This window comes from Mirounga angustirostris, unplaced genomic scaffold (genome assembly GCF_029215605.1).
Source record: "Mirounga angustirostris isolate CCGP_5_RB_7025 unplaced genomic scaffold, mMirAng1.0.hap1 SCAF_2, whole genome shotgun sequence".
Classification (NCBI taxonomy): domain Eukaryota; kingdom Metazoa; phylum Chordata; class Mammalia; order Carnivora; family Phocidae; genus Mirounga; species Mirounga angustirostris.
Genome location: NW_026991710.1, coordinates 14492619 through 14516391, shown reverse-complemented (window position 1 = coordinate 14516391; position 23773 = coordinate 14492619). Strand labels below are relative to the sequence as shown.

General features: G+C 39.2%; 1 pseudogene; it reads left to right on the top strand.

The window, feature by feature from the left end:
* The first annotated feature begins 12737 nt into the window (after positions 1–12737).
* On the top strand, positions 12738–13764 carry LOC123847670 (transforming protein RhoA-like; annotated as a pseudogene).
* Positions 13765–23773: the final 10009 nt, after the last annotated feature.

Here is a 23773-nt window from a genome sequence, read left to right as displayed (position 1 = left end):
GACTTATACCCATTTATATTGGCTATGCCTTTATAATGAATCCATCTTTTTACCATTATAAAATGACACTCTTTATCTCTGGCAATAGTCAGTGCCCAGAAATTTACCTATGATTAATGGTATCACAGAATATCTTATTCTATCCTTTAACTATTTTTTAAATAGACTTTAGTTTTTGTAATAGTTTTAGATTTACAGAAAATTTTAGATTCTGGGACTTCAGTCACAGAATATGTGTGTTAGCTTGATTTTATTCACAAATTACTTAAGCTTCGCTTTTGTTTTTATTTTTCCCTCTCTCTGTTCTTCATTCTGGATAGCTTTTGTTGCAATGTTTCAAGTTCACTGATCTTTCCTTCTGAAGGGTCTAACATGTTTTAAGAACATTCAGTGAAAATTTATTTCAGATATCTTATTTTCCAGTCTCGAGTCTCTATTAGTTTTTGACACATTTTTCCAATGTCTTTCCTCTTTAGGTTCATGTTTCTTTAAAAGCTTGAGCATATTTATAAAAGCTCTTTTACAATCTCTGTCTGCTAATTGTTTCATTTCCATTATTTATGGACCTATTTCTCTTGTCTTATTTTTTCTCCTGGGTATGGGTCACAATGTCTTGCTTCTTCACATGTCTCATGCTTTCTGATTGTATGCCAGATACTGTGAATTTTACAAGGCTGAGTGCTAAATTTTGGTATAGTCTGTGAGAGATTTTTAGACTCGTACAGCAAGCAATTGCTTTATTTGCTCAACAGTTTGCTCCTTTTGAGCATTATTTTCAAACTATCTTAGGGGTAATCTATAGCAGACTTACCTACTGGTAAAATGTAACACCACTACCAAGACTGGACTCTTCTAGGATTTGTAATAATTGTCCCATATACTTAACAAGTTCTCTCCATTCTGGGTGTGAAAGTCAAATGATTTCCAGTCCTGTGGGAGTCTGGAAATTATTCAACTTACAGCTCTCAGGAAATTTTTCTTCTCCCAGAAGTTGTTTTATGTCCATACTTGTGGAATTTCATCCAGTACATTCACAGACTGGTATTCAATCAAAGACTCAAGAGGACTCCTCTGCAGATGTTTGAAACTCTTTGCTAAGTTTACTTCTCTCAAAAATTCCACCCTGAAAACTATTCACCTAGATCTCCCCAAACTCCAGACATTGGTTTGGGCTCTCCCTGCCTCACTACATATTGAAAATTCCCTCTAGGCAGAAAGTTGGGGCACGGCAAAGTTCATCTTTTATGCGTTTCTTCTCTCTGAGATCCCGGTCCTATGGTGCCTGTTGTCCAATGTCTAAAAACAGTTATGCTATGTGTTTAACCAGTTTTTCTAGTCCAAGTTTGGACCATTACTCTCATGGCCAGAGAGAGAAAGAGAGAGGACAGAATTCCCTCCCCTCTGAAAATGGTTTGTCATTAAAGCCACCAGAAATCATATGACCAGAAGCTAAGCACACTTCGGTCATCTCAGCAAATGCAAGCACGAGGCACCATGACAGCCAAGAACAAACATGACCATACGCCCTAGCAGATGCCAGCTCTGCACTGAAGCCAATACAGATCAGTCTCCTTTTCCTACACTCCTTCAGTGTCATGATTTTACAAAAGGTCCTTCTTACTTGTACCAACTAAGGAAAAGGAGGAAGAGGGAAAAACCCCAAATGGCAGAGATAGGTCCCAACTGACTGAGAAAATGTAGGCTACCTGGAAAATATCTGTTTCTGCCATTGGATGAAAGAAATTAGGTTCATCTGTATAAACAGAAAATTACCTGCCCTCCCCCCAGCAGCTTCGTTAAGATGACAGTGCAGCATGGCTAAGAATTACCCACTCTCCTCTGTTATCCATTGTTCGCTGATTGCCTTAGGTGTGCTCACCTTGCATCCTCAAGTACACTAGAAGTTTCTCAAAGACAGTATTTTTTTATATTCTTTTTAATATCCCACCACACGGACCACAGGGCTGAGACCATAGGAGGAGATGTTTAATAGGTACATGGAAGTTTACCCATAAATCACCTGCCTGTGTCTCTTTGTAATTCTTCCATGAAGTTGTTCCAGGGCTTATGATCATCTCTTTCTTCTCTAGTTACATGAGAACAACTTACTCGTGATATTTTCCTAGACCATACGCATTGCCAACATTTTCTCCCATTGCCACACAGTGTATGAGACAATTTGTCCCAATATTTTGCTCAGAAAAAATATAATCATGTGTTTTAAATCATTATGGGAACAAGAAATTTTCAAGTTGTTAGCCCTCTTTTTCAACTTACAACTTTGAGTGCAATTACTCCAGGAATCTCCCACTAGACAACCATTTTTTTTTATTTGTCAAGTAAAAAGAGAGAAAAGACAGTTTAAAAATATTTTCCCATTTCCTTTCCCCCCCCAAAAAAAAAAATTGAAAGCAAAACTACGCTCAGTTGTGTTATGCAGCACTGATACTACAGAAAATATTCTGACTGTTGGGACAAAGATATGGCAAGCCTTATGGAGAATATGATTTTATTTGAAATACATCACTGTATTTTATTTCTTCAATTGTGTACAAAACCCAGGCCAGGAGGGCGCTCCAGGAGAAAATCCAGTTGAAAAAAAAAAAAAATCTATTGGCAGGGGAGGTAGGTGCTTGAGGGAAGAGTACAGCTCAAAGCTGCTTGATTTAGATTGGCAACAATCAGTAGGGGTTGCATAAATAATTACACTTTTAAAAAAATAGTGGCTGATCATTGGTAAGTGGACTTTGCTTTAAAACACAACTTTAAAAAGCATCTATTCTGCTGGCTTTCCGATGCATGGTCAAAGGAGGAGCTACGCTGTCTTTGGGAGTCCGTGGTTGCCATAGAAACATTTACAAGTTGATCTTTCTATCCTAGAGGTGCTTTGCATACAGGCCATCTAAGGTGAGGCAAATCCCCAAGAGACAGACTCTAGCAATGCCAACTAATTAGAACAGTGTGGAAGAATCATAAGAATAAGAATGGGGGGAGGGCAGAAAAATGGCTATTGCATTATGGAAAAGTTAGTGTCAGATATTTACAAAACATGTTGGCTAAAGACTCAGATTCTACTGTTTTCACTGCGTGGAATGATGGTTTGCCAATCTGGGGGTCCTACAGAACATTTTATTGGATGTTTGCCCTGAATAATAGATCTAATCTCTCTGAGCTTTAATTTCCTCGCCCATAAAATGGGGATACTCATGCCAGTTCTGCAGGTTATGAGGAGATTTAAAAGGGAAAATATATGTAAAATGCCTAGTATATTTGCCAGAGTATTGCAGGAGTTCAAAAGATTTTAGTTTCTTTCCATATCTCACTGGAATCCTGTTAAGACTTAGCTTACTCCTAGAGGAAAGGATATATGGTCAGTCTCTATACTCCATTCTTGTTTGTAAATCTCCACTAAATACTCATAAAACTATTGAAATCATTTGATTTCTCTGTGGCCTGCTCACCTACTCAGATTATTTAAATCCACATAAAGAAATAATGATAGTTGGAAACAGAAAGCCCTACTTAATAAAATATCCTGTGTACAGAGGAACAACTTTCCAAATAATTTTATACAACCAACATATCAATCACTAAAATATAGGTTGAGTATAATTGAATCTGTTTGATGATTCAGAGGTTACTTAGTTTCTTTCAGGGCTGAGGTTCGGGAATATCCATCTCACAGAAGAGTTGAAGTGCCAATTAACTAGATTAGTTTGATGAGGAGGATGGGGGAGGTGACCTTATAAATAGCTTTGGAGAATTTGTGCTCCATAAATGGGTTGCTGTCTCCTCTATCAGGCAATATGCGAAACATGGATAGGAAAACAAATCAAGCTAGTCTGAGTCCAGGATGAGCTCATTAGAGTGGGGATGAGGGAAACACAAAATAGACATTAGCAGAGGAATGTCTTAAGCACAATTGTAGCCAGAAGTACAGAGGGAAATGGAATCACAGAAAAGGGATTATCTTAACCTAGCTAACAGGTGGGATCAGAAAAGCCAGATTAATCTACCTCACGCACAGTTTGATAAACAAGATGACAACTCTGCTCAAAATTTTTCAGTGACTCCCCACAATCTAAGAATGAAGATGATACTCTTTAGCCTGTCATGGGAAGTCTATCCCTTTAATCAAGATATCAGCAACTCTTTCAGCTTTCTTTTCTCAACTCTTTTAAGGAATTCTCCATGAAGGCTTGCCAAGCACACCTGATATTCCTCTGAGGAAGCATAGGCTCCCCTACCATCCAGAATTTCTATGATACCAATTCCCACTGTTACTAAAGGCATAAATATGATGGTGCTTAGATGAGCCATAGCTGACCAGTGGGCAAGAACCAGTAGTGGGAACCAGTCAAGATTGTCAAGTGTCTCTGACACTGGTCCAACCGACATACGGATCCTCAACTTTTAGGTGATGATTACGTTAGGCTGTGTATTTATGGATATGACACTGAGACTCCCCAGCTCATTTTCTTTCTCACAATAAATTGCTCCTCAATCAATCCTTGCTGATAATCAGGATTCCCATATAGATGTCCCTAGATTTTTTTTTTAAGATTTTATTTATTATTTATTTTAGAGAGAGAGAAAGAGCATGAGCCGGGGGGTGGGGGGCAGAGGGAGAGAGAGGATCCCAAGCAGACTCCATGCAGAGCGCAGAGCCTGATGCAGGGCTTGATCCCAGGACCCTGAGATCATGACCTGAGCTGAAATCAAGAGTTGGACGCTTAACCAACTGAGCCACCCAGGTGCCCCAGATGTCCCTAGATATTATTATGGCAGAGATAATGTTATGCATTTAAACACCATTTTCTCTTTCTGATCACAAGGGAAGTCTACATTTTCATCCTGTGGAGTTAGACTGGGGTGATAGGAGTTCTGGCCAGTGGGGTGTGGCAGAGATGACACAAGCAGACCTGGCTATTTACACATCCCCTCATATCCTCCAATACTCTCTTCACCACACGTGCAACTTTGGAGGCCACGTTCCAGATGGTGTAGCTGCCAGATGGAGGGAGGCTACCTAACTTACGCCAGACTTAGTATGAGTGAAAAACAAACACAGTGAAGCCACCATTATCAGCTAATGTTAAGTACACTGACTAGAACAGCAAGTAAATATATCCCCTAGTCTTTAAATTTTTCTGCTTTGGCTCTCTTCTGCTTACTGATATGCTGAATCTTCCTTGTTCTTAAAGAATTAGCTCAATTTTCACCAATTTACTAAGCCTTCTGGACTTTAGCATTCATTTTCCCATTGCCTTTAGTATATGTGTCATTCGTTTGACATACAGGGTTGTTACATCTAAAAAGAAAGTGCGGGGCACCTGGATGGCTCAGTCGGTTAAGTGTCCAACTCTTGATTACGGCTCAGGTCATGATCTCAAGGCCATGAGATCAAGCCCCACATCAGGCTCCAAGTTTAGCGGGGAGTTTGTTTGAGATTCTCTCTCTCCTTCTGCCCCTTCCACCCCCCCAACCATGCACACTCTCTCTCTCTCTCTCAAATAAATAAATAAATAAATAAATAAATAAATAAATAAATAAATAAATAAATAAATCTTTTTAAAAATAAAAATAATAAAAAGAAAAAGAAAGTAAGACTTCCACCTTTCTGACCCAAATCTCAAGCTTTCAGAGCATGTTCCATGCCCAATCAGCTTCACAGGTGAAGAACACAGGCCTGCCATTTGCACTCTGCCACATTTAGGACAGAAAAGACTGGTTTAGAAGGCAAGCTACAGGAATTTATCTGGCAACAGATTGGACTAAACAGGACAGGAATCTGATGGAGAGGAATCTGCTGCTCTTGGAGAGACGAAGTGAAAGAGCAGGAAAGAAGGACAGTATGCTTTCTGCAACTCAGTGGGGGAAGCCAAAGGGAAGTGTGAGGCTTGGCTCTGGCTTTAGAGTCATATCAACAGCACCCACTAAGGAAGACAGTCCCAATGAGGGTCAGGCTGTGACTGAAGGAATTAGCTGTTCCACTTCTCTTGGGGGAAAAAAAAAGTAAAGTAGAAGTGTTCTGTTCGATGTTCCTCTATGAGGAGAGGAAGTAGATGCACCATCCTCTATGGGCCAAGGACCAAATGTATAGATTGGGGAGGAGAGAATCCACCTCCAACACCAAGGAACTGACTCAGATGAGGCTTTCTCAGCCCAACTTCCTCACTTTCCAAAATATACTGCTAGTAAGTGTAGACACGGTATGGGCAATAAAAGAAAGATGCATCCAAGATGACAAGAAGGCTTCAAGAGCGAGTTCATGGTGGATTTTTTTGGACTGACTTTCAGATGTTTCGATCTGCATTGACTCACCAAGGGATGATAAGACAGCTGATATAAGGAAGCAAATAAATGTGAAAGAAAAGCTTTTATTTAGATTCCACTTTAACTTATCTTTTCTCTCTTGGACAAAATAAAAATTAGCATATAAGACCAAACAAGGAATTAAGCTTTTTCAAATAGTACACTGAATACAGAAAAAATAAAATTCTTGGAAACACCACCATCCCCCTTGAAAGGTGACATGCCATTTTAGAGTAAGCTTGCTTTGTTTAAGCTAGATTTGCATCTTAGTAGAAGCTTACAAGCATGTAACCTGTGAGGGGATGGTTGCTATGACAACATTAATGAGCCTGTCCTATGACCAGAGATATTGTAAAAAGAGAATATGTTTGTGTTCCCACTTATTATTATATTGGTCTCTGCTTTCTGGACAGGAAGAGCTGAAAACTCATTCTAATAGAGGGAAATATTTATTAATGGTCTCATCATGAGCCATTCAAACTTCGAATAAGTAAGAGGATAATTTTGCAACATTAAAAAAAAAAAGTAAATGTCAGCTAAAAACCACTTAGATAAGAAGTGTGTTGCGTTTATAATGGGCTACTGCTATGAAACTGGAGGCTCTTTTCTAACAAATAATGTGTTGAATTTATCATTAGTCTAGTTTGGCCTGTATGCTTGTACAATCGTTCTTACTGAAGGATTTCAAAGCCTTTTTCATTTAATAATTAAATCAGTAACCCTTCATATGCCTCTTTAATTAAACAGTAAGTATTCATCAAGCACTATGTATTTACCAATTATTATATTCCTGTATTATACTGGCTCTTTAAATATAACACAGCTTCTCAGCCTCAAAACAAAATTCAATAGGGATGATCCATATTTAAGTTGAGAAAAATGAGGCTCAGAGAAGTTGGATGGGTGTCTTGGGGCCAAACAATCAGTAACTAGTGCTATGAACTGCATCTGGGTACAAAGGCAGTGGTTTCTGTCCTGTTACCCCTTCCCCACCAACACCACTCCCCACCCCCACCCCCACCCAGGTTCAGTAATGTGCTGAGTTCTCCAAAGATACATATTGTGAAAAGGGCAAGAGCAAGTCCCTACACTCAAGGAGTTTTTGGTCCAGTCAGATAAGATTTGTAATTTATTTAGGAAAAAAATGTAATTGAATTATGAGTCTTGAGACCAGGATTCATGACCCAGATCTGACACTGGCTGGATATTCGTAGGCAAGACATATATTATTGTTGTGCTTTAGTTTCCAAAAACTACTATCTAATAAAATCTAAGTCACTAGTCAAACTAGAGCTCTCTGGAAATAGACTGGGCTAACACAAAAAGTAGTGAGTGCCCTGTCATAAAAAGAAATTTGACAGCTGAATGACCACATAACAAATAATTCTCTGCTAAAAACTGGATTTAAACAAAGTAGAATGTGGATTTTTGTTTGTATCTTTAAATCAATTATTGAGAAATGTGTGTTAAAATCCCAATTATTACTGGGAACTTCTCTTTTAGTTGTATTAATTTTTGCTTCACATATTTTAAAGTTATATTATGGATATATATACACAGATTTATGATACAGATATCATACTGTTGGATAGACTCCCTTTTCATTTTGAAATATTCTTTTGTATTTCTACTATTCTAAATATTCTCTAATAGTGCTTCTTACCTATAGTTTATTTTAATATTTTTATATTTAGATCAGCTTTTCCTTGCTGTTCTATTTTAATCATTTTATTTTCAATCTTTCTGTATCTACATAAATAAATGTATTTTTTAACCTTTCTTATAATTCCCTTTCTCGCTCTCTCCCCCTCCCCCCCTCCCTCTCTTTCTCTCTCAACCCTACCCCCACCCCAGCTCTCTAGTTCTGAAACACTGTATTAGAAATAATTCTGCTCTCTTGAGGTTTTAATTTCCCTCACCAAGCAGCTCCTAAGGGGGAGACCAGTTACGTTTTGGGGCCAGGATCACTCATAAGTACCACAGTGTTGCAGAAAATTTCATTCTGCTTTTACTAGCTTTTGATCTTGCTTCATAGGCCATTCCCCTAGCATCCACATGGTCTCATAACTCAGTACATGTCCCAAGCCCCAGTTCATCACTCCTGCCCCGCATAGCCCTAGAAGCTTCATTAGCTTCTCCTTCCCCCACAGAGGCCCTCCGTCTGGTCAGCCTGCTCCTCCTTACAACCAGAACTGGCAAATGCTCCAAGGGAAAAATGGGTCTTTTCACCTTGGAATAATTAAACCCTTCTGGAATTTTGGTTCACTTATTTCTCAATTTTTCCTCTAATCTCTGATGTCTTCAAAGGTTTTTTAATTAAAAATTTGGCAGGTTTTCTCCAGTTGTACTGGGGATATTAAGCTGTCACTAGCACCCACATCCTCCAGAGGACTGGAAATACACACCCAGGCAAAACGAGCCCCGTGTTAAAGTGTCCAACTTGAATCTATGGATGCTTAGGTCAGTGTCTCTCAAGGGTAGCTCTCTGACCACTTGGAATGCTTGTTAAAAATGGTGTTTCCTATGCCTCTCCCCACCCCTGTTACATCTGTATTTTCAAGAGGATAATATCTGTATTTTTCTGGAACTTCTCAGGTGATTCTCATGCTCTATGATACCCACAAGATTTCAGTTACAAACATAGCACTCGACTAACTGAACTCAGGGGACAGACTTTTTGTTTGGTCTCTATGTTCACAGTATTTTTCACAGTTCTAGATGCTCAAAAAATATTTCTAATGTCTGTTTAATTAACGATAGTTACACTTACTGCTGGATTACTATGTGCCAGGCACTTTTCTAAGCTCTTCATAGGAATTAACTTACTTGAGATTCTTAACAGCCCTATGAGATAAATTCTACTATTATTCCCAATTTCTAGGTAAGAAAACTGAGGAGCAGAAAGAGTAAGTAACTTGCACAAAGCTCAGTTATTCAGTGTGAGAAGATGGACACGAATCTGGGATATCGAGTCACATTGGGCATCATCTGAACCACTTCAATAGATTGTCTCCTGGAATAAATATTGAATGAATCTAATTCTGTGGCTTCATCTAGCTTTACACTAGATGTACTAGATATAAAAACTCTTCTCTCTACCTCTAATATTTACTAAACATTCTTACCATAACTTTATTTTTTAAAGATTTTATTTATTTATTTGAGAGAGAGAGAGCATGAACAGGGGGAGGAGCAGAAGGGAGAGGAACAAGCAGACTCCGTGCTGAGCGCAGAGCCCGACGCGGAGCTTGATCCCACGATCCTGAGATCATGACCCAAGCAGAAATCTAGAGTCAGATGACCAACTGACTGAGTCACCCAGGCACCCCACACTTTTACCATAATTTTAAAATGATTACATTAGGGACGCCTGGGTGGCTCAGTCAGTTAAGCATCTGCCTTCGGCTCAGGTCATGATCCCAGGGTCTGGGGATTGAGTCCCGCATCGGGCTCCCTCTGCCTCTGTCTCTCTCTCTGTCTCTCATGAATAAATAAATAAAATCTTTAAAAAATAAATAAATAAATAAATAAATAAATAAATAATGACATTATAGAACCTGGATTAGTCAGGATTAGGCCTGACTGAATTAAAGTTAGTGATACTGTACAGCTTTCTTAAAAGCTACCGTTTAATTGATACATCAGATTAAACAATGATACTCCTCATCTCCTCCATAAATTGTGTGAGCTCTCGCCTGTGGCACCATCACTCTCATATACCCATATGCTAGCTGATAATGCTCCCAACATTTGAATGGCTTGCTTATCAGAGGTCATTTATAGCTGTCCCAATTTACAGTTGTATCTGTAACTGTATTCTTGTATTATGTATTGTCTTATATATACATAATTTACTCAAATATTTATATAAATTGATAAAATATGGATATGAAAAAATACAAGTTAATAAAAAGTTTGTCACTGAAACAACTATAAAAGATTGGGAAGAAATGGGCAAAATCCAGAAGATTATGATTTCAAATTGCTTAGATCAGTATCTTTAGGTTCTTGGTCCACTTGAAAAAATATTAAATGGAAAATCATAGATGATCCATGATTAGTGTCCCATCTGAAGGCACATGTAGTCAAAAAGGGCTTGGTTCTTTATCCAATGTTTAGTAAATAGATATAGTTTATGCATTATACAGTTAAGAAAAACGTGTTTAAAATATTAAGTTTATTTGTTTAAAAAATTCTGCTTTAAGCAAATTCAATTGCCTGCTCAACTGTCACCTTATCAGTAAGGATTTTTCCTGACTACCCCCAAAAAATGGGAACCCTGGCACTCCCTATTGCTTTTAGCCTTCTTTACTTTAGTCCCTAACCTTTATCAAGAACTCACACCACATACTCGCTTTTACTTGTTTTGTTTACAGTGTGTATTCCGTTTCAGCTAGAACAATGCTCCACCAAAAAGGTCCACGTCCTCATCCCTGGAACCTGTGATTACATAAAAAGGGGGACTTTGCAGATGTGATTAAGGTAAAAGACCTTGAGATGGAGACAGTATCCTACAGTATCCAGAGGGCCCTAACTTAATCACATGAGTCCTTAAAAGAACGGAGGTAAGTGTCAGAAAAAGATGTGCCAAGAAGATGGGAGAATGGTCAGAAAGCTGTAACCTTGCTGGCTTTGAAGACAGAAGTGGGCCATGAGCCAAGGAATGGCAACAGCCTCTAACAGATAAAAAAGACATGGAACTGGATTCTTCCCTAGAGCTACTAGAAAGTAATGTGGCCCTGCTGATATCTTGATTTTAGCCCAGTGATACCCACGTTAGACTTCTGACTTACAGCTGGTGAGCTAATAAACTTGCACTATTTTAAGCCACTAAGATTGTGGTAATTTGTTACAGCAACCACTGAAAATTCATACATGTCCCTTTGCAGAGCATGAGCTCAGTAAAGACCAGAACATTGTTACATTTTCTGTTTTACCACTATAACTTGTAACAATGTCTGGCACACAGGAAATATTTAATAAATATATGTTGAATGGATGAATAATGAATGAATATGCCAATAAACCAATAAACCATCTCTTTCTTGTCATGATCTCATAGCACAAGAGGGATTCTACTACAGTAATAGTATTAGTGATACTATCTATTGAGTGCCTTTTATTAGTCAGGCATTTCTGTATATTCATTTTTCTCATTTACTCATCACAGTGAATGCTGGGTACACTCTCTCCATTTTCTACAGGAGCAATCTGGGACTCAAAAGGCACTAAGTAACTTGACCAGGTCTAATTAACTAAAAAAAGTCTTCCATTAGGACACTACTTATACGAATAAGCACATGTATATTTTAAATTTATGGTCAGTAAAATAAAAGTTAATTAAAAGCCAATCAAACCCAACATATATAAATGGTGACCTTGAAATGTAAGGAGGGTTATTAATTTAATCAGTATGTAACAAAGGCCTCAGAGTTTGTGTACGTGTGTGTGAGAGAAATAACACTTTGAATACTCTGGTGATTTGAGTATCTGAAAGCACAGCAATTAGGCACCCTGCCTAATTGGATTCCCCATTAGAACTCCACATGTAAATTAATGGACCATACACGCCCCTCATCTAGAAGGTCAGCTTACAAACACTGTAAGCATAATCTTTCAGACTTCTTCACATACCAAACAGGTACGACAGGTTGAACTCCCCCTGCTCTCTGCTCTACCCGGGACAAAATGAGGAGCTCAGCCTTTTTTCACACTCCTGCGTTTGCTGAGGCTCAACAAGGAAAATCAGCCTGGCCTCAGAAGGTAGGGCCAACCCAGGTAGCTTCAGTGTTGAAAATAGTATTTAAAATTATACTGAAAAGGAATTTAGGGGCACCTGGGTGGCTCAGTCGGTTAAGCGCCTGCCTTCTGCTCAGCTCATGATCCCAGGATCTGGAATCGAGTCCCACACTGGACTCCTTGCTCAGCGGGGAGCCTGCTTCTCCCTCTCCCTCTGCCTGCCGCTCCCCCTGCTTGTGCTCTCTCTCTCTCTCTGACAAAGAAATAAAAAATCTTATTAAAAAAAAAGAAAAGAAATTTATGCCAGAGTGAGGTAGACGGACAATCATTTTCTGTTCACCCATCTGACAATGCAGGTGTGACTGAAACAACAGATTTTCTAGGCACACTTGCACTGAGAGATCAGTTTAGCTATTAGCCAACTGTATGGCTTTTGGTAAATTCCTTAACTCCTCTGAGCCTCAGTTTTCTCATCTGTCAAGTAGGCAGGCATTTCAATAGTTACTGCACTGGATAAAATGAATAAACAGGAAAAGAACATTGCCCTCAAGGTTCCACAGAGTTAAGCTATACAGCTTTAAGAATTAAAGTAACTTTGAGCTCGCTTGCTCGCTCGCGCTACCTGCCCACCGCCCGCCATTCTTCCTCAGTTCTCCCGTTAGTCTGCTGCCCTCTCCTCAGCCATGGCTGCCATCTGGAAGAAACTGGTGATTGTTGGTGATGGGGCCTGTGGCAAGACTTGTTTGCTCATCGTCTTTAGCAAGGACCAGTTCCCAGAGGTGTATGTACCCACGGTGTTTGAGAACTATGTGGCAGATATTGAAGTTGATGGAAAGCAGGTAGAGTTGGCTTTGTGGGATACAGCTGGGCAGGAAGATTATGATCGCTTGAGGCCTCTCTCCTATCCGGACACTGATGTTATACTGATGTATTTCTCCATTGACAGCCCTGATAGTTTAGAAAACATCCCAGAAAAACGGACCCCGGAAGTCAAGCACTTCTGTCCCAACATGCCCATCATCCTGGTTGGGAACAAGAAGGATCTTTGGAATGATGAGCACACAAGGCAGGAGTTAGCCAAGATGAAGCAGGAGCTGGTGAAACGGGAAGAAGGCAGAGATAGGCAAACAGGATTGGCGCTTTTGGTTACATGGAGTGTTCAGCAAAGACCAAAGATGGAGTGAGGGAGGTTTTTGAAATGGCCATGAGAGCTGCTCTGCAAGCCAGACGTGGGAAGAAAAAATCTGGGTGCCTTGTCTTATGAAACCCTGCTGCAAGTACAGCCCTCATGGGTTAATTTTGAAGTGCTGTTTATTAATCTTAGTGTATGATTACTGGCCTTTTTTTCATTTATCTATAATTTACCTAAGATTACAAATCAGAAGTCATCTTGCTACCAGTATTTAGAAGCCAACCATGATTATTAACGATGTCCAACCCACCCGACCACCGGGGTCATCCTGACACCGCTCTAACAGCCCTCCTCTGCACTCCCACCTGACACACCAGATGCTAATTCAAGGAATTTCTTAACTTCTTGCTTCTTTCTAGAAAGAGAAACAGTTGGTAACTTTTGTGAATTAGGCTGTAACTACTTTACAACTAACATGTCCTGCCTGCCATCTGTCAGCTCCAATGTACTCTGGTGAGTCCCTACTTCAGAGCTTTACTCCTTAAGAGATTTTATTGGCATAGCTCTGTGATGGGCACCCAGCTTTTTGAAAATGCTCATCCAGAAAGCCCCAAGTCCATGCAGCTGTGACAGTTACAGTTCTGTGGTTTCATGTTAGTTACCTCATAGGTACTGTGTAATTAGTGCCACTTAATGTATGTTACCAAAAAATAAATATATCTGCCCCAGACTAGATGTAGTATTTTTTGTATAATTGGTTTTCCTAATACTGATATCTGTCATCCCTGCAGAAAGTGTATTGGTTTTTTAAAAAAGAAAGTATATTTGAAAATAAGGTCAGATGGAAAATTCGTTTTTAAAATTCCTGTTTTGTCAGCTTCTCTGATAAAAAAGATGGCCCATATCACCTGTTTTTGGCCCCACATATCCCAGTACCCGCTCCACAGAGCCGGGCTAAATAAATAGGAATTTGGTTTCATGCCTGAGGCACTTTGACGCTTCAGAAGGTGGCATGACCTGTCTCACCCGGACTGCAGGGTCTGGCTCTAGTTCACAGTGCTCTTTTTCCTCACTGTATCCAGGTTCCCTCCCACAGGAGCCACCAGTTCTCTTGGGTGGCACTCTTTATTCTCTCCAGCTGACTGAACTTTTTTTCTGTACCAGTTAATTTTTCCAACTACTAATAGAATAAAGGCAGTTTTCTTAAAAAAAGAAAAAAAGAATTAAAGTAACTATGAAATTTGGAAACAATCAAAATATTCTAAAATGGGGAATTGACTGGATAATTTCTGGCAAATCACTATAGTGGATCAAGAGCAACAACAGGAATAGAATATGATCCCTTCTGGGTTTCTTATTATGCCTTGCAAAGAAGTACTCAAACTAAATCACAGGGGTATCTGAGAACCCAAGGAGAGAATGTACTCTTTTATTCATTCACTCAATGACTGTTAAGTCCCCGCTATGTATCTGGTTTATTGTAGGTATAAACTGAAGTGTCAAAAATGTCCGCCATCTTGATGCTAATACTCCAGGCTGGGAGACAGACCACAAACATAATAAGTACATTGTAAAGTACATTATAAGGTAGTAAGTGATATGGAAAAATAAAGAAGGGGGAAAGGAGTGGTGAGAGAAGACAGAAATGGGAGTTGGAATTTTCAAAGAGAGTCCAAAAGAGAACTCACTAAGGTGACATTAACAAAGTCTTGAAAGAGGTGGAGAGGTTACTATTGTGAATATCTATGGAAAGAACATTCCAGGCAGAGGAAATATATATCTGAAAGTGCTAAAATTAAAAGGTTCTATACGAATATACACAGAAATGGAGCACCAGAAGTATCATCTAAACCTACCTATGTCAGTCAGTCCATAAACATGAAGCCCAGAGTGATTCAATGACCCGTATGTTCCAAATTGCACAGCTAGCTTCATGGCAGAGACCCAGTCTTACATGACTCCTGACTTTTGATCAAGCTCTTTCCACCAAAATGTAATTATTACATTCTCTCCGCATTTATTATGTAAAACTCATTCTCCTTCTTTGATGGATATCTGGGCATTATAAGCCCATATCTGTAAGAGGGAAAATAGTGTATTCAAATAAATAACAACTTATTTGGCTTGAAACATCTGTCTAAGAACTCAAAAGGCAACTTTGGTGTTTAGTGCAATTCACTGGAAGCTAAGGAGTAAGACAGAGATACCCACCTCTTGCTGCCTTGACCTCATTAAATGCTGACATCTCCTAAGATTAAAGGATCACTAAGGTCTCAGAATCCCCATATCCCTGATGAGTAACTATTCCTATTTTCTAGCAGTTGAGATGTACCAGCAAAAATATAATCTTCCATTTCAAAGACAAATGCATCTATACGAAACAGTGTGAGCCCTCAATTTAGTCTGGCAAAAACACATTTCAGTAGAATTGTGAGTATTTGAGAGTCTCACTAAATTACCTAAAAAATTATTTTCTTCCTAGCTGAAGGCATATTCCAAGCAGAGAAAAAGAAGATAGAAGGAAACATTCACTGAGGGCCCTACAGTCAGGTATGGCCTTCAATTCCTCACAACAATCCTACGATAATGGCCTTGTCTGCCTGTCCCATTTCACAGGTAAGGAAATTGAGGCCCAGATTATGCAGTTGGCCCAAGGTCACCTAAATAAGAAACAGAACAAGGGCTAAAAGTGAGATTCCTCCAGCTTGGCAAAAGCATAGGGGCCAAGATAAGGTTATGGATTTTATTATTATAACAGCCATTGTGTCCACACATTGGAAGAGAATAGAATGCTCACAGAGGAGTCCGAAAAAAGATTGATAAGATCAAGTTGTTAATACATATCCAAAAGAGAAAGACACATAAAGAACAAAATTGTGTTGAAAGATAGATTTCAATAGAATCATACATAGAATATGAAGAATCCACTCCCAAGAAGCTCTGAACCTAGGTAATTAATGAGGAAAGAGCAGAACAGACAACTGTGATTGCAGTGCCAAACCAGATCAGCAGACAGTCAAAGCTGATTTGAAGAGGAAGAAGAAGGAGGAGGAGGAGGAGGAGGAAGAAACAAGAACAACAAAAACAGGAGGAGGAGGAAGAGGAGGGAAAGGAAGCACTGCAATAACAATAAAAATAGGGATATACATGTTGGAGAAAGAGATGGAAAAAAATATTTTTCAGTGCCCTTGCATCCATATAAAATATATCTAAAAATAAATTTTTCAAAGGCCTTCCATCACAAACATCACAAGGGTAGTCTTTATGAATTTGACCTGGAGCCACAGTGCGCAATATGGTACCACTAGCCACATATGGACATTTAATTTAAATTTAAATTAATTAAAATTTTTTAAAATTTAAAATTCAGTTCCTCACTCAAACTACTATAGTTTTCAAGTGCTCAATAACTACAGATGTCTAGCGGCCACTGTAATGAGCTGTGCAGATGGATAGGTAGATTGTCATCACTGTAAAAAGTTTTATTGGACATTTATATAGTCTTCTCACAAAATCTAGTCAAATTGTGATTCTATAAACACCTAGCACAGCCCTTTGCATACAGTAGATGCTGTATGGTGGAATTGCATTAAGCTGGATTTAGAATAAGTAGGAAAGATAGGTAGGGGGGTGTATTTGTAGGAAGAAAACACCTGCCACTGAAATGTTGTTAAATTGATTTATAACTGCAAATGGGTTTGGTAATAAAACTTTCATCCTGAGTTCTCAATTTATGCTTTTGTGGAAATTCATTGCTGTTTCTATTGTGATTTCTGTAACTTAGAACTTCTATTTGTTTGAAAACAAGGCCAAGCAAAGTAAAAATGTACAGCTATACCTTTCTTGGGTCAAGAATCCAATACATGTTCTTTCTACAGAAAGATTACAGGCTATCTGTCTTCTGTGTGACTTTAGGCAAGTCTCTGCTCAGTTTCCGCTCCCCTTGTCCACCTTACAAGGTTGATGTGAAAAACAAGTAAGATTAATACGTGAAAGCACATTGAAGTTCATATATATTTTTTTAATTCTTATTGTAATTTTGGGGGCAAGCAGTGAAGTTGCCTATAAATCAACTGTTGGAGGTTGGTATGGCTAAAAATATTAAAAGCCTTTCCCAGGCTAATAATTAACTTAGTTGTTCTGTTGCTTATCAAATTGAAACACCTGTCTTTTCTGTTAATGTTTAAATTCACTTGAGAGATGTCATTTATGTTTGTTTTGTTCTAATGAAAACACTGGAGCCTGGGTCCATTATCCCCTCCCCCTACCACCTGCTCCTGACTCTTCTTCTCCTGCCTCTGCTCTGGTCTCAAAACTATGCTTGTCTTCACCCAGCATCTTTAGGAACAATAAAAAGTTTGAATCCAGAGATGAACAAAGACATCCACAGACAAATAGAAAAAGCACTTTTTAAAGGATTTATTTGACAAGGAAAAGGAAGAAATTTTATTACTGACTCATAACATTCAACCTCAATATTATTATTCTGATGAAGTTACCATCATGATTAGTATGTCTAACCTATTTTATTTAGGTCCCCTATTGATACATCTGATATATTTATATTTATATTTAAATTTCATTTTATCTTACCCTTTTTATTTTCAAAGCAATTGAGAGTCAGCTAAGCATTTTCACATTTATTATTTCATGTGAATCTCTCAGCTACCTCCTAAGATTGGTCAGGGAAGTACTTCTATCTCAGTTTTTCCCTAGGCTCAGAGAGGTGGAGTGATTTGCCCAAAGTGACACAGGCTGGTACATGACACAGCTGGAACCCAGTCTCACTGATATTATCCAAGCTGACTTCCAAATGACTCTGTCTGGAAACCAGTATATATGTTATTTGTCTGCCAGTTGCCTTACACCTTCCAGTGTTACCTCTTCATTAAGTCTCTGTAAATTATTGTTTTCTGTTATAAAACTTATAAAGCTATGAAAGCATTAAGTTTAAAAATACTAAAACAAAAAACAAAATTTTCTGTTTTTCTAGGTCACCTACTTTTCATGCTAACCATGTATTGCAAAATAACCTGTAAATGCCAACCAGAAATAGAAGTTCACAGAGGCCTCCATCAATATAGAGGTAAAAAACCTTCATGGGAACCTAAAATCAAATCAGTCTGTAGTGTGAGAGGGTGTTTTGCTATGAAGATTTTTTTTTTCTATTCAGGCTAAAAAGATCAAAATACTGTAGACAAGATAAATTTACAGGAAATGGAAATAAGGTTACCAACTGACACTTGGCACAGAAATACCACGAGCTCCATCAGCACACATACACACACACAAAATGGAATTATTCATAAGGCTGACTTTTCAAACACCTTTTTATCGATTTTTGTTGGAAAACAGCCTTTCAGCCACGGCAAATAGTACCACAAATAAGTTCGCCTGGGAGGGAATTGTGCTCTGACAAAACTCTTTTTGCCTTCAGTGAGCCCATAAAACTGGAATGCAAAAAGTGGGCAGAACTCCTACTGAGCTATGAGATGAGACAATGCGGCATGTGGGCAGGGCAGGAGATTTGGAGTCAGAAGAATTAGCTCTAATAATTAAAAATTGAGCTGTTTTAGTACTGCTACAGAAGTAAGTAAAGCTATACAAAAGAACACACATACAGCAAAGCATTTGAAGGTTGGAAAATGGATTTGACTGATAGAATAACTCATAATGAAAAAGCTCCCTCCAAAACCATCCTGTTTTTGGTAAGGTGCCTACATTTTTCATCCTTTCAGCTAGGATAAAATAATTTATAATCCAAGAAAACAGTTTTGCTCAGCAGCTGTTAGTAGTGATGAGTTTGGTCACCCATATCTCTCCAGAGGAAATGTCTTTTTATTATTTTGCTACCCACAAAGGTATTTTCCCATGACTTTAAATGATCAACAATTCTGTAGATTTTCTTTGGCATGATTTGGATGATATTTCTAAGGTTTTGTCAAGCTCTTACTCAGATTAGAGTTGCCTGCCAACTAATTTCTTGGGTCTTGTTTATTGTGACATGAAAACATATTCGTAAATGTGTGGGACTGATTGTCATAGGCCTGGGTTTGACAGCTAGTCTTGAAATCACCTGCCCCTGTACTATTTTGCTATAACAGCCAACTGGGCTACTCAGAACAGATAGAAGAATAAACCCTTTTGTAGGCTTTGCTGACCCCAACTTGAGATGACTTCTAAGACTGTCACAGTGACACCACTGTGACAGGATTAAGTCATGAAACTCACAAAGGCCCATTTTTCTCATTTTGAAAGTGGGGTTATTGCTGTGTTCAACCCACACCCGGAATTTCTCCACTCCTCCCACTTCATTCATTTCCTCTCCCTAATTTTGCATGTATTCACCTCCCCCAATAAAATTATAAATTAGTGTTTAGACAGGGAGAACAAGACTCTATTTTACTTCTCTTTGCCTACATACATTTCAGTGATTAGCACTATTTGCAAACAGTGTTTGTATTAAATGTTTATTAAATGAATAAGTGCATGAAATATTGCTGTGACTTTGGATAACAAGCCTCTGTCTCTGTGTCATAGTTTTTCCAGATTATTTAAATAAAGATGTAGAGGTGGTATAGTATGATGATTAAGAGTGTGGAATCTGGGACCAGAGACAAAAGGTTGAAATGCTACATCTGCTGTATGACCTTGGACAAATTACTTAACACCTCTGAGCTTCAAAATCCTCATCTGTAAAATGGAGATGATAATACCAATAGAAATTGTTCTGAGAATTAAATGCACTAATGTGTGTACAACATGTAGCATAAAGCATAGTTTTATAGTAGTAGAGTAATAATATAATTTAAAAGTTACTTTTTTTCAGGCTCTAACATACTCTAAATATATGTTTTCATCAAAAGGATCTTCCATTAGGGTTGGGGAAAAGATGGTGGAGGAGTAGGGGACCCTCTTCCAACAGGTCCCTGGAGCTGAGCTGGATATCAACCAGTTCACTCTGAACACCCACGAAATCAGCCTGAGATATAAGAAGATAGATCTGGATCTCTACAAACAGAATATCGCAGGCAGTTAGTATCGAGATACGAAGTGGGGAGCCGTGATTCTGCAGGCAGAAATTGGAGGATAAACGGAAGGGGGAGGAAGCCGAGCAGGTCTGATCCTACACCGCCGGTGAGCAATAGCCTCCCACACTGGGGAAGGGGCAAAGACTCGCAGACCAGTACTGGCAGGGAAAGGACTTTAGGGCAGCCCCTCAGATGGAAACCCAGAGCAGCAGGGCCAAACGTGGGAACTGGGGGCAGGTGGCAGTTTTAGAAGCAAAAAGAGCAGAAATGGGCCCCGACCTGGAGGTGAGGACTGGGAGCACTGCTGAGGGGCACACACCACAGGATGCTGCAGTTTATAGCAGCACAGACAGAAACGGAGATAGTGTGGCCTGGAGAGCTCACTGAAGAACAGTCTGCGATCTCTCTGCTCTGAGGCAGAGGTTGGAAATGGTCTCTTCTGCTCTGACTCCCGAAATAGACACGGAAAGCCACCAGGGAAAGCCGCCAGAGAACAAAAGCCCCAAAAAGCCGGTTTTCACTGAGCACATCCCCTGCCACAGGGGGCAGGGCAACTCTGCCCAAAGAGGGTTGCCTAAGTAACAGCTAGGCAGGCCCCTCCCCCAGAAGACAGGCTGGGAGAATAAGAGGCCAGTAACCCTAAGGCCCCCAGAAAACGGGTGCATCTTGCTTGGGTTATGGTCAATAATATGGACTCTAATCATTCCCTCAACCACCCCTCAACAGAATGACTAGGAGGAGGAACCTCCAAAATAGAGACTATGACTTATGCACCAGATTTACAAATGGATGCAGATATAACCAAGATGTCAAAGATGGAATTCAGGCTAGCAACTGTGAAGACAATAGCTAGAATGGAGAAATCAATTAATGGCAATATAGAGTCTCTAAGGGCAGAAATGAAAGCCGAATTGGCAGGACATAAAAATGCTATCAATGAGATCCAATCCAATCTAGATAATCTAACAGCTAGGGTAAGTAAGGCAGAAGAACGAATTAGTGACCTAAAAGAGCAATTAATAAAAAAAAGGGAAAAGAGGAGGCCAGGGGAAAACAACTCAGAATCCATGAAAATAGAATCAGAGAAATAAGTGACACCATGAAACGTTCTAATGTCAGAATTATTGGAATCCCTGAGGGGGTGGAGAGAAAGAGAGGACTAGAAAATATATTTAAGCAAATCATAGCTGAGAAATTCCCTAATCTGGGGAATGAAACAAATATTCCTGTCCTAGAGGCAGAGAGGACCCCCCCCCCACCAAGATCAAGGAAAACAGGCCAACACCCCGGCATGTAATAGTAAAACTTGCAAATCTTACAACCAAGGAAACCATCTTAAGGGCAGTTAGGGGGAAGAGATTCCTTACGTACAGAGGGAGGAACATCAGAATAACGTCAGACCTATCCACAGAGACCTGGCAAGCCAGAAAGACCTGGTAAGATATATTGAGAGTACTAAATGAGAAGAACATGCAGCCAAAAATACTTTATCTGGCAAGGCTGTCATTTAGAATAGATGGAGAGATGCAGAGCTTCCAAGACCGGCAGAAACTGAAAGAATAAGTGACCACTAAGCTGGCCCTGCAAGAAATATTAAGAGGGGTTCTATATGAGGAGAAAGACCCCAAGAATGATCTACAACAGAAATTTACAGGGACAATCTATAAAAACAACATCTTCATAGGCAACATGATGACAAAAAATTCATATCTTTCAGTAATCACTTTCAACGTGAATGGCCTAAATGCTCCCATAAAACAGCACAGGGTTGTGGACTGGATAAAAAGACAGGACCCATCCATATGCTGTCTACAAGAGACTCATTTTCAACCTAAAGATACATCCACTCTGAAAGTGAAGGGATGGAGATCCATCTTCCATGCCAACAGACATCAAAAGAAATTGAGGTAGCAATTCCTATATCAGACAAATTAGATTTTAAGCTAAAGGCTGTAGTTAGAGACACAGAAGGACACTATATCATTCTTAAAGGGTCTATCCAACAAGAAGATCTAACAATTGTAAATATCTACACCCCCAACATGGGAGCAGCCATCTACATAAGCCAACTGTTAACCAAAATAAAGAGTCATATTGATAACAATACGTTAATTGTGGGAGACCTCAATACTTCACTCTCAGCAACAGACAGATCATCTAAGCAGAATATCAACAAAGAAACAAGACCTTTGAAGGACACACTGGACTAGATGGACTTCATAGATATATACAGAACAGTCCCCCCTAAAACAACAGAATACTCATTCTTCTCGAGCACACGTGGAACTTTCTCCAGAATAGACCACATACTGGGTCACAAATCAGGTCTCAACCGATACCAAAAGATTAAGATTATTCCCTGCATATTCTCAGACCACAATGTTTTAAAACTGAAACTCAATCACAAGAAAAAAATTGGAAGAAATTCAACCACTTGGAAGCTAAAGACCACTCTGCTCAAGAATGTCTGGGTCAACCAGGAAATCAAAGAAGAACTTAAACAATTCATGGAAACCAATGAGAATGAGAATGAAAACACATCGGTCCAAAACCTATGGGATACTGCAAAGGCTGTCCTGGGGGGGGGGGAAATCCAGCCATCCAGGCCTCACTCAAAAAAAAAACAGAAAAATCCTGAATTCACCAACTACCTCTACACCTTAAAGAACTAGAGAAAAAGCAACAAACGATGCCTAAGCCACTCATTAGAAGAAAATAATTAAGGTTAGAGCAGAGATCAACGAATTAGAAACCAGAAACACAGTAGATCAGATCAACAAAACTAGAAGCTGGTTCTTTGAAAGAATTAATAAGATCAATAAATCACTGGCCAGACTTATCCAGAAGAAAAGAGAAAGGACCCAAATTAATAAAATTATGAATGAAAGGGGAGAAATCACGACTAACACCAAGGAAAGAGAAACAATTATTAGAAATTATCAACAACTATATGCCAATAAACTGAGCAACCTGGAAGAAATGGAAGCCTTCCTGGAAACCTATAAGCTGCCAAGACTGAAACAGGCAGAAATTGACAACCTGAATAGGCCAATAACCAGTAACGAGATTGAAGCAGTGATCAAAAGGAGCCCAGGACCTGATGGATTCCCTGGGGAATTCTACCAAACATTCAAAGAAGAAATAATACCTATTCTACTGAAGCTGTTTCAAAAAACAGAAACAGAACGAAAGTTTCCAGACTCACTCTATGAGGCCAGCATTACCTTAATCCCCAAACCAGGCAAATACCCCATCAAAAAGTAGAATTTCAGACCGATATCCCTGATGAATATGGATTCCAAAATCCTCAACAAAATCCTAGCTAATAGGATCCAACAATATATTAAAAGGATCATCTACCACGACCAAGTGGGATTTATCCCCAGGATGCAAGGATGGTTCAACATTCACAAATCAATCAATGTGATAGAACACATTAATAAGAGGAGAAAGAAGAACCATATGGTCCTCTCAATTGATGCAGAAAAAGCATTTGACAAAATACAACATCCTTTCCTGATTAAAACTCTTCAGAGTATAGGGCTAGAGGGAACAT